An 11,488-nucleotide genomic window follows, 5' to 3' on the forward strand; every position below is an offset into this window, starting at 1 on the left:
TTTTTAATGTCCTTTATAATTGAAATGAGTGCAGTACATCAGTATGTTTAAATAATGCCTCATTTACGAATGGAGAATTATAGTGCACTTCAATATACTGTATATACTTAGGTATAAGTCTAGAAATGTAGTTCTGATTCGCTTCATAAATGTATAGGGGTCAACTTATACACGAGTCACGGGCAACACTGAGCACACTGAGTGATGCGTGTACTAATAGTGACATTCCCATTTTCAGCTATTTACCCTGTGGTAAGTGACACTTTGAGGAAAGGAAATGCCAAGAAAACGCAGGTGTGAAAGTCCTGGCCACAACAATTAACAAGGACAGGGGCAGGAAGGAAATACTGGGCTGCATGAAAGGGAGTGAATAATTGAACCACTTGGGGGCCTGGAAGCGGAAGGGCAGGAGAGGTTAATGGCTGCAATACTGTATGCAGTGCAGTCATTAACCCCTCCTGAGCCCCAAGTGCAGCCATTAACTTTGCTGGGTAGACTTATACTTGAGTCAATAAGGAAGGAAGCAAGCAGTTTTAGCTTGCGAAACGGCTGTCAGACCAGCTATTCGTTGCCTGTGTTATGTCTATGGATGGGATGAAATAAATTGGTGAATTGAAAACTATTGGTGCCCGGCTTGCCTCTTCTTTGGATTGTTTGACAAACATTAAGTTGTCTACCAAGTAATTCTATGCCTTTCTGGTCTACATTTTCAGCATTAGCTCCTCCCCCCTAGAATCTACTGTGTGTACTGTAGCCCCCAATGCTCTTTGATGCCTCAGCCAACGATCAGCCTGACGCATAGATTCAGCGCCAGCTTTGCCCAGCCCACTCACTCCGCCCACCACATGACATCACTTTTACACTGCTCAGTCAGCCCTTTGACCTCCCCATACACATTGTTAATCTGCAGGCTAGCACCCCGTCTGTACCTCCACAGAAACAGAAGTGTTTAAGATGTAAAATCACATATGTTTAAAAACCTTTCCTTCCTTGATACCCAGCCATAGGAAGAGTGTAGTAAAGTGTATCTAAACTTTTGTTTTTAAAAAATTTATGTAACGCGCATCACTGTTATGAAAGCCATTTTTAATAGAATGTTACAAAAAATTTAACATTTCTTTATTAACTTGAAGGCAGCTATTATTTTCAAGAAATGTCAGATGATTAGGTGTATTGTTCCTTGCAATACAACCGTTTGGCTAGACGGTCAGGAACTATTAGCATCAAGCAAGATCTTAGGGTGTCAAATTTCTGTTTTGCAAGCTTAGTTTCTTTGTAGACACTTCATGGCCTTTGTTCTATTTAGTTTCATCCTGAGTTTTCTCCCAGGAGATAATTTTTCTTCTCTAAAGAAAAATAACTTTTTAGCACTTAGCAAGTGAATAGGTACTAAAAAGTAAGTAGAAAAAGTAATATCAAATTTACTTTGATTTATTTTCTTTCTTGCTGGGGGCTCGAGGGCGCATACACAGTGGGATGTTGCATTGTAAGGCGACGTGAAAGTTGCAACGCAGCATTACAACGCAATGCAAAAAAAGGTGGTAACGCACATTAACGCTGCCTTACCATGGCACACAGTAGATACGGTGGAGCATACAGGTAATGAAAAGTATGCCTCTCTGTAACTGTTTAACGTGTGTGTTTAGAGGTAACACACTGCAAGCAGTGAGTTACCATAGTGCAACATTTACAACGCGTTGTTAACTTCACACTGTGAATGTGCATAGGCTTAACATTACAGTGCGTTAACCTGCGTTATAAGGACTTTATAACGCAGGACAACGTCCCACTGTGAATGCGCCCTAAAGGTTTTTTAATGAAAGGGTGTGAAAATGTCTCCTTAGAGAAAACGCAGAATTGGCCGATTTTTGTAACTCTCACTCAAGGCAGACAGAAGTAAACAGAAAATAAGCTAAAGACAGAGGTAAACTTGTTGCAGTGATGTTTGCTAAAATACTTGCAATGTATATAGGTGTCTCTCTATGAATGTTTAGATACCTTGACATGTATAACCAAGGTGTTCTTTTTGGTAACTACTTGATGTGAGGGCCATTTATTACGCAAAATGTGATAGTGAAAGATATTTATTTATTTATTATTTATTAGACAGGACATAAGAAAGCATTCTCATCTCTTGGCATTAGTGATGTTGCAACCATAGTACCAAGACAAAAAGTGAAGACATCCTAATGCAAAAAAAAACATAAATACAAAAACATTATTTTACACCTTGACAGAGGAAATTAACTTGTATTTATTTTATATTTATTATTCAGTTCAGAACCACTTGGATTTTGTAGAGACTTGAAAAAGCCCCACTTTATTATAGACAAGTAGACACATCTTGGTGCAGGGCAGTCTGCCTTGTTGTATTACCACCAGCAATCTTAACAAAACAATCAACTATATACATTTTTAATCAACATACTTGTACCCCTTTTGCACTTATACATATATTAAGGACACAGGGGTATTTTTTTTACTTCTGTATCGCTACTGTAGCAGTAGGTCTCACCAGTATGAGTAAACATTACATATGAAGAAAAAAATATATCCATTGCAGAAGATTTTTATGAAAAAAGGGAATGGACACATTCAATATACTGATCTTATTTGTTGTTTGAAAATAAAGCAAAATAAATAATCCAAATTATTTTTTTTTCAAAGTGCAGCTCAATTAAACAACCGAAGTTACAAAATGTAAAAATCATATGGGTTTTGCTGAACTACTCTACATTTCTTTCACATCAAGCTGTAATTTTGACAATGATCTGTTTTATTTTGTTTAGCTGTTATTGATGCTATTCTGCTGTTATTTATGTAATCTAATATTTAAGTTCATTTTTATTTATTACTGTATTTATTTTAAGTTTATATTTTTAATGTATGCTGAATATGTATGCTGAATATTACTAGGTTACAAAGGCAATTTTCATTTCTTGTCTTGTATTTCCTCAACATTTTAAATTATTATTGTTATGTTTACAACCAAATGTTACTGTTCTGCTTGTGTTTATGATCATTCCATTCAAAACTTTTGCCTTCATTTAATCTTGTTGCTGTTCATTGAAAAATAATGGGCAAAATGTACTTTAAAATGGCTTTTTGGTGCAAATATGATGAGCTTTCCGCCCAAATTTATGCTAAAAATCATAAAAATCAAATTTATGCTAAAAATCATAACGAGGTTTGCAGACAGTTGCTTGGACCAGTAATTAGGGATGACAATGCCAAGGAGAACTCACAGAGAAGCATGTGATCAGTTTGGTCAGCTGATAGATTTGTAAGGTGATAATTTGTTGTGATGATTTTGACCTGGTTTAACACAAAAATTACCAGCAAATCAGAGACTTACAAATCTATCCACGGATCAAACTGATCACATTCTTCTCCATGAGTTCTCCTAGGCATTGCCATCCCTACCAGTAATACTAGTCAACAGGGATTAGGGTGATATAATCTATGAAAAGATAAAATCATTTGTCTTGAATTGCTGCAACTTATATTAGTACAAGACTGACAGCAGGCACCTATATTTGTTGCGCAGGTTTACAGTGGGGAGTGGGCAGAAGGGGTGGAGGAAGTTAAGGTTAGAGGGGTTAAGGTTAGTTGCCCACTGGGGGTTACGGTTAGGTGCCCACAGGGGTTCAGGTTAGTTGGCTACCAAGGGAAAGGGGTTTAAAGTTAGGCACCACCAGGGGGGAAGGTTAAGGTTAGGCACCACCAGGGGGGAGGTTAAAGGGAACCAGAGACGAACGATCTCTGAAAAATGAAAAAAGATGCTATACATACCTGGGGCTTCCTCCAGCCCCATGAACCTGGATCGCTCCCACGCTGCCGTCCTTCGCTTCCTCTATCGCTGGTACCGGGTCCCGTCACTTCCGCCAGACGCGACCAGTTGTACACATGCGCAGGGGCTTCTTCTTGCTTTGTACACATGTGCCTGTGCAGTACGGAGGGAGCGCACTGCACTTGCGTCGACTGGCCGAAAAGACGGGACCCGGTACCGGCGGACAGAGGCAGCGATGGACGGCGGCGTGGGAGTGATCCAGGCTTATGGAGCTGGAGGAAGCCCCAGGTATGTATAAAACTGGTAAGTAGTTCATCTCTGGGTCTCTTTAAAGTTAGGCATCACCAGAGGGGAGGTTAAAGTTAGGCACCCCGGAGGGTAAAGGTTTGGCACCACCGGGGGGTGGGGCTCTGTGTGAGAGTAAGAAGAGGTTAGGTCATAGTGAAATATCTTCAAATATTACCGATATTTCACTATATCAATTATTTAGTAGAATATCGATAAATTTACCGATATTCTACTACTGCTATGTTCTGTGCCCTTAACCAATTTTTTTTTCAGATAACACTGCGCTCACTGCGTGCAGTGTTTTTAAATGCATGCAAGTAACATGCCTCTGTTGGACCCCTGTGTTGTCCCATGTAAAGATATTGTGTAGATTTTTCTTGCTATTGATACTGGGGAGCAGACTGTGTAGTGCAGCATTTGCAGCAGGAAATAGGAGAGAAGCAAGTAAGATAGACCCAGGATAGCAGCAGAGGATGAGATACAGACAGGGCAGTGCTGCTGCTAAGTTCAGAAAAATAAGTTACAGAGCTATTATACATTCATCAGAAACATTACAGAATAAAATACCGTATGTGATAAAGTCCCTGTTTATAATGGGGTCCATTCTTAAAATCTGAATAATAAAAAAAAATATTAAAAAAAGAACTAAATCTATTGCTTATAACAGCCTAAAGCTAAATATCTGGAGAGAGTGTCCTATTCAGTAAGGAGACCTTGGCCAAGACTACTACTGCCTACTGAGCAGGCTCCTAGTGGCTGCAACTTATTATTATTATTAATATTTCTTTACTAAAGCAAAGTGCACTGTCAGACAGCATCAGATTTAAAGGTCTTGATTGACGTCAGCTTAGACAGCATTTCAGTATTTGTGCACTTTGCAAGTCCTAAAAAAAAAACATAAAAAAAATAATCAGTTAAAATCTAATTGGCTGCCTTTTCTGGCCACTTTTCCTCCCTAGCCTAGCCTATTAACACATCCACAGCTAGCAATGGGGTCAGTGTGGGACAGATGAGTATAGATTGGAGAATTTGTACAAGCAAATGAACATTTTTCAATTTTATTTTCTAAAATACAGAAATCCAGCAGTATGTATTTATTTTTAAAACAACTCTAATTTTCTACTTCCCTGGATTTGCATTAATATTGTTGCCGCTGTGCAATGTATGTAAATGAAATGATCTATTCTTCAATGAATATTATTGAAATGCAATATTCCCCGGACCAACCTCTCTTATTCCTTGTCTCTATTATGCATTGGAGGGCTATATGGAATAGCCTTTATTTATTGATTTTATTACAGTTCAATGCTACCATGTATGACAAATATTCTTAATGCAGGCAACTAAGATATTTGCCATGGATACATTGCTAAGTTAAGATGTGGCAGCTATAATTGAATACACTTCTACATTTCATGGTCACTTAGCCCAGCAGCATAAGCAGGGAGCGTGTGTTAGAATTACTTTTAATGATGCATAGCGCCAATGGAAAGGAGCAATATTGCACTGCATAAAAAAAGGCAATTACAAGCATTATGTGTATGCACACCTGTCAGTGGAGACAAAATGCCCATTGTGCATCTCTCCTCCTGCAATGATGAGTCCAGGCATTCAGAGAACAACTCTCTCATCAATAACTTCCCAGAGCTCTGGATGGTTTACGCAAATCATTTCATCTGCTTGAAGATGGTACGCATTGTAAAGATGTCATGTTGCTTTCCTTCTGGTTGGGAGCGGTTCACGTTATTTAAAAATGTTAATGTCTAATGTGTATTGAATTTTTCTGGACCAATATAATGTTGCTATGCATTGTACATAAGGTGAGGATGTAAAAGGAGTGTATTTAATATTTATTTCATGTATTTATGAAATAGTGTTGACAAGATTGTGTGCTAGACTTTGTTTATAGTAGGCACACCTGGTACAATTAAAAGGTCAAAAATAAATTGCCGGCTGCCTCTATTTATCTTTTTTTGAATTCAAGTAGACAATACGGTATTTTTTCTAATACACATTGGAGTTTAACCAGCAAACAAATAAATAAAAAAAATTGGATAAACAGGTTTCACTCTCACCGAAGACATTCTCCTCATTTCAGATGCCTTTTTGATTAATGTAGTTAACCCTTTAGCAGCCAAATTAGTTAGCGGCTTGTAAGTGCTCCAGGCCATTTTTTTTAGCACATTTTTTCATTTCTTTGTTATATTTCCTTTCTTCTAATGAGTACTAATGTAATGTGTTTGTATGGCCACTTGTCACTAGGGGGCAGTGTGAGACAATAGCATAGGACTTCTGTTTTCGGTTTCTATATTTTATGCTAGGAGGGAGAGAGATCGAACCATTCCAAGAATTTACAGCACAAGTTCTGCCAATTGAAGTCAAAAGCATTTCACTTATCTCAAACGAGATACCTATATTGAAGCTGCTAATGGTTAATGACCATATACATGAGTATTATGCTCATGGCAAATTTTAAGGCCATTTCAATCATTTGCAATGATAAAACATTTCTATCCTGTCCATTCTTTTAATCAATTAACGGAACATTCATTTTTTAATTGGTACAGGTGTGTACAGAGATGGGCCCTGATTCAATTAACTTTTCTCCCGACTTTTCTCACAAGAGATGTTTTCACACATGATTTACCCTTTAAAAAACACTTTTCATCACTTAGCATGCAAGTAAATACTAAATATATGTTGTTCCAAATTTACTTAACCTTCCCGGCGGTAAGCCCGAGCTGAGCTCGGGCTATGCCGCCGGAAGGCACCGCTCAGGCCCCGCTGGGCCGATTTGCATAATTTTTTTTTTGCTGCACGCAGCTAGCACTTTGCTAGCTGCGTGCAGTGCCCGATCGCCGCCGCTACCCGCCGATCCGCCGCTATCCGTCGCGCCGCAGCCGCCCCCCCCCCCCAGACCCCGTGCGCTGCCTGGCCAATCAGTGCCAGGCAGCTCTATGGGGTGGATCGGAATCCCCTATGACGTCACGACGTCGTTGACGTCGGTGACGTCATCCCGCCCCGTCGCCATGGCGACGGGGGAAGCCCTCCAGGAGATCCCGTTCTTTGAACGGGATCTCCTGATCGCCGATCGCCGGCGGCGATCGGAGGGGCTGGGGGGATGCCGCTGAGCAGCGGCTATCATGTAGCGAGACTTTGTCTCGCTACATGAAAAAAAAAATAAAATAAAAAAAAAAAGATTTGCTGCCCCCTGGCGATTTTTTAGCAAACCGCCAGGAGGGTTAAAGGACACCTGAAGTGATTGGGATATGGAGGCTGCCATATTTATTTCCTTTTAAAGAACACCGGTTACTTGGTGTCCTGATGATCTTTCCTGCATCAGTAGTGTCTTAATCACCCACCTGAAACAAGCATGCAGCAAATCCAGTCAAACTTGAGTCATGCTTGTTCAGGGTCTGTGGTTAAAGATTTAGAGGTACTCATAGATGATCAGCAGGACAGCCAGACAATGTACATTGTATAAAAACAAATAAATATGGCAACTTTCATTGTGTACGTTAAAAAAGGGCGTCGGGTTTTAAACGATAAGCATGAATAGCGTTTAAAAAACAATTGTGCTATATTTCATTTAAAAATAATGTTTTATAAAGTTATAAATCATTAAATAATGTGTATGAAATCGGCAATTGTAAAAACGTTAATCTTCCCTGTTTAAAAGTGAAATATATAATAACGTTTTATAAAAGATTAATAAGAATTTTACTAAAGCTATACCTAACCCTACTCTTATACAGAACCCTCCCTGTACCTACCCCTAACCCCTAGACCCCCCTGGTGGTGCCTAACCCTAAGACCCCCCTGGTGGTGCCTAACCCTAAGACCCCCCTGGTGGTGCCTAACCCTAAGACTCCCCTGGTGGTGCCTAACCCTAAGACCCCCCTGGTGGTGCCTAACCCTAAGACCCCCCTGTGATAAGCATTAATAACGTTTGAAAAATATATTGTGCTGTTTTTCATTTAAAAATAATGTTTTAAAAAAGATTGTACTGTTTTTCGTTTAAAAATAATGTTTAAAAAATTATAAATCATAAAATAATGTGTAATCATGAGAAGCAGTTATAAAACAGTAAAAGTCTCCGGGCGCCGCTTGTAAAACGTTATTTTTCTCTGGCGCCCTTTTTTCCTGTCGGGCGCCAATTAAACGATATTTATTATGGGAGTGAATGGCGGCGCCCTTTTTGTCCACTTGCCTCAGGTGCCCGAATTTACTGTTTCCACTTTCATTACCCTCTCACTTCAGTTGTCCTTCAAAGCAAACCTGGGAGGCTTGCAATGTATATTTGATACTGACCTTGGGAGGGGTAAGCCTCTGGATCCTAATGCTGGGAATACACGATTCGTTTCTGCCGCTCGATTCTGCGCTTGATCGTTTTTGCTGCACGATTCTGCAGTAGATTATCTTATCTTCCGCTCTTTTTTTTTTCTTTTTCTATTCACCTCTATGAGAAATCCAGTGGCGAAACTATCGGGCGGGAAATGGGATATGTCGGAAATTATCGAGCCATCTAAATGGCTCAAAAACGAACCGTGTATTCCTAGCATAAGGAGGCTATCCCTGTTGTGCGCCGCAGACCTCTTCCACAGCTGGGACTATATCCTAGCTGTGAAAGTGGCCTGCATATCACTCAAAGGGATAGTCAATGATATTCAAAAAATGTTATGCTAATTTTTCTGCAGCTTGAAACTGGAAGAAGCCAATGCAGCACATGATTGGTTTGTTTTCAGGCTGCATACATTAGCATTTATATTTGTCTCAGGCCAAAAGTATTTGCATCTCATTGACAATCTCTTCTCACTTATAAAAATATTAAAAAAAAGTTGGAGGAATACAGTGCCCTGATTTCATGGGGAAAATTGATGGCTATGCTAACTAAATGCAGGGAGTATGCAAGGTTGCTGAAAACATTTGTGAGATCATTAAAAAGATTTTCAGTATCTGCCACATGGAAAAAAGACATTCCAGGCTTTTCTGAACACTGCCTAAAGCTACTGCATCTAATGCAAGGGTTGCTGAAAAGTTAGTTAATTATCATTTGTGTGATTGCAGCCATATGCACATGTGCGCAGTGAGACATTGAGATTTTATTTATTTTTATAATCTCAGTCTCAAGGTGACCACACACGATACAATAAAATGATCCGATTTCACGGCAATTCGATAAATATGATCGGATCTCCTGAAAAAATCGAAAGCCTTTTTTTCAATAGACTGAAAAATCCGTATTTCCCATTGTTTTTGGAAAATTTTCTTAAATTTTTCTTGAACATGTGTGTGGTACATTAGTCATATTTTTGAAATGTTACAATCAGTCAGAAAAATTGATTGCAATTCTTGAATTGAACTGATATTTAAAAAAATTGTATGGTGTGTGGCACCCTTCAGGCTGTGCTGGATTAATGATTAAAACAAAAGTCTGGTGTGGATGAATACTTGCAACTGCAATATTACACTCACTGATTTACATACCTTTCAGCCTTCCTTGCCATAATCTGATATGACCTAGGGAAGGGTAGTAAATCCTAAGTATTTAATTGCAAACAATATTTTATTCATCCAGGTTGGCTAGGTTTTTGGATCTTTATGAAATTGCTGCTTTATTCCCTCTACTAGCCATAAGGCCTGTTACAGTAACAGGCACTAGTTTGATGTGTGCTGCCATATTGCACATGGGCGTGCCCATGACCCACGCACGCAAGTCCTGGGCCACAAACCACATGTGCTTGCCCACAACTGCAGCCTCCGCTCACCCTTGCCCTGTGCATGACTGCAACAGTGGCACACACAGACGCAGGTAGACACAGACACCTGCCGTTTTATTAGGTAGTATGGTATGTAGTCTATGCTGACTGGTTAGTATCTGGGCTATTTAAAAACAATTCCACATTGTTTTTAGAAGGGATTCCTGGCAATCCTTTCCTGGCAGTAGATTGCAGCAGACTGTAATTGGCAGATTTTTCTTTATCTTGACAAGATGAGGTGGTGTCATTGAGAAGGAACATGCCTAAGCCCTTACAATGATGTTTCACTGCTTCATGCTCTGCGCTGATTAACAATATTAAAAGAGAACTACGTCAAATGTCTTCCACTGGAGGCAGGAGAAATGTAGTGATCTTGTAACTCCACAGAACAATTGTGACCTTTCTCCAGATGACTGTGACCACCAGTATTTAACATGATGTAAACAAGAACAGGTGAAGGAGCATCCAATGAGGCAGGCGGTGTGCCTTGACCATCTTTTTTTCATATAATTTAGTTTTTTGGAAGAAAAGTAATTGCATACAAAAATACCATCATCAATAATACCATGAAGCACCCTTTTCTCCATTCCTATTAACAAAAAATCTAAACAATAAATCAAACAAAAAAAAACCAACCCACCACTCCTCCCCCTCCAATCATCTATATCAAAAAGAAAACCCCTATAACTCTTCCACAAAACTGAAAAATCATCCGGCCCTACAATCACAGTTCCAAATTTTTCCAAAAGAGACTCCTCCCCTAAACCTTCATCAACATCTCATATTCAGACGATATCTGGAACATAAACCATCTATTCCATTTATCATTAAACATCTCCAAAGTATCCTGCTGAAGCGCAATCTGGTTGTCCACATCTTTCAATAAGTTAACTTTTCCCACCCAATCCTTGAGGGCCTATTCACACTTGAGCGCTCAAACACTAGCGCTTTAGAAAGCGCTAGTGTAATTAAACCCTATGGGCCCGTTCTTACTTGGGCGATTTGCGCTAATTGACGCAAATCGCCCAAAATCGCGAAAAGCAAACACGTCGCCTGCACCATTTTCGGTGCTATAGAAGCGCTAAACGCGATCGTGGAAAAATCGCCTCAGTGTTCAGTGATTTTTCCACGGAAAAATCAATCACGCAAAATGCCGGTGGTAAGCGCTGCCGGTTTTCGCTTTCAAGTGTGAATGGGCCCTAAGGGTTGGAGGATCTTGACATCTCCACCTAGCTGGAATCAAACTTTTAGCCGCAAACAATAATTGTGGAACTAACAATCTCTTATAACTAATAGTCTTTGATGTATCATGTAGTAACACTGTGGTAGGATCCCAAATAACATTAGCATCAATAATCTTATGGATGCACTCCAAAACCTTTTCCCCAAAACTCGCAATTATCGGACATTCCCAAACTAAATGCAATAATGTACCTTTCGCCCTGCAACCCCTCCAGCACCTATCACTTATACCAGGATATATAGAAGCCAATCTATCAATCATCTATACCACCTTGTTAGAAACATAAAGTTAACTTCCTTAATCTTAGAATTTATAGAAGTAGCATGCACTAGAACACAAACTTTCCTTTTCTGAGTATCACTAAAAGAGATGTCAAAATCCTTCTCCCACTTATTTAAATAATCCGAC

The 11,488-nt window shown here is 39.5% G+C and overlaps 1 protein-coding gene across 1 annotated transcript in view; it reads left to right on the plus strand.

The window, feature by feature from the left end:
- SRRM4 (serine/arginine repetitive matrix 4) overlaps positions 1–2,763 on the plus strand; it is a 272,219-nt gene extending 269,456 nt beyond the window's left edge. Inside the window, exon 13 of the mRNA XM_068246294.1 lies at positions 1–2,763. This exon is cut by the window's left edge and continues 1,360 nt beyond it. The gene's annotated coding sequence lies outside the window, so the exon portion shown is untranslated.
- The last annotated feature ends 8,725 nt before the right edge of the window (positions 2,764–11,488 follow it).

Source organism: Hyperolius riggenbachi, chromosome 1, assembly GCF_040937935.1.
Source record: "Hyperolius riggenbachi isolate aHypRig1 chromosome 1, aHypRig1.pri, whole genome shotgun sequence".
Taxonomy (NCBI): Eukaryota; Metazoa; Chordata; class Amphibia; order Anura; family Hyperoliidae; genus Hyperolius; species Hyperolius riggenbachi.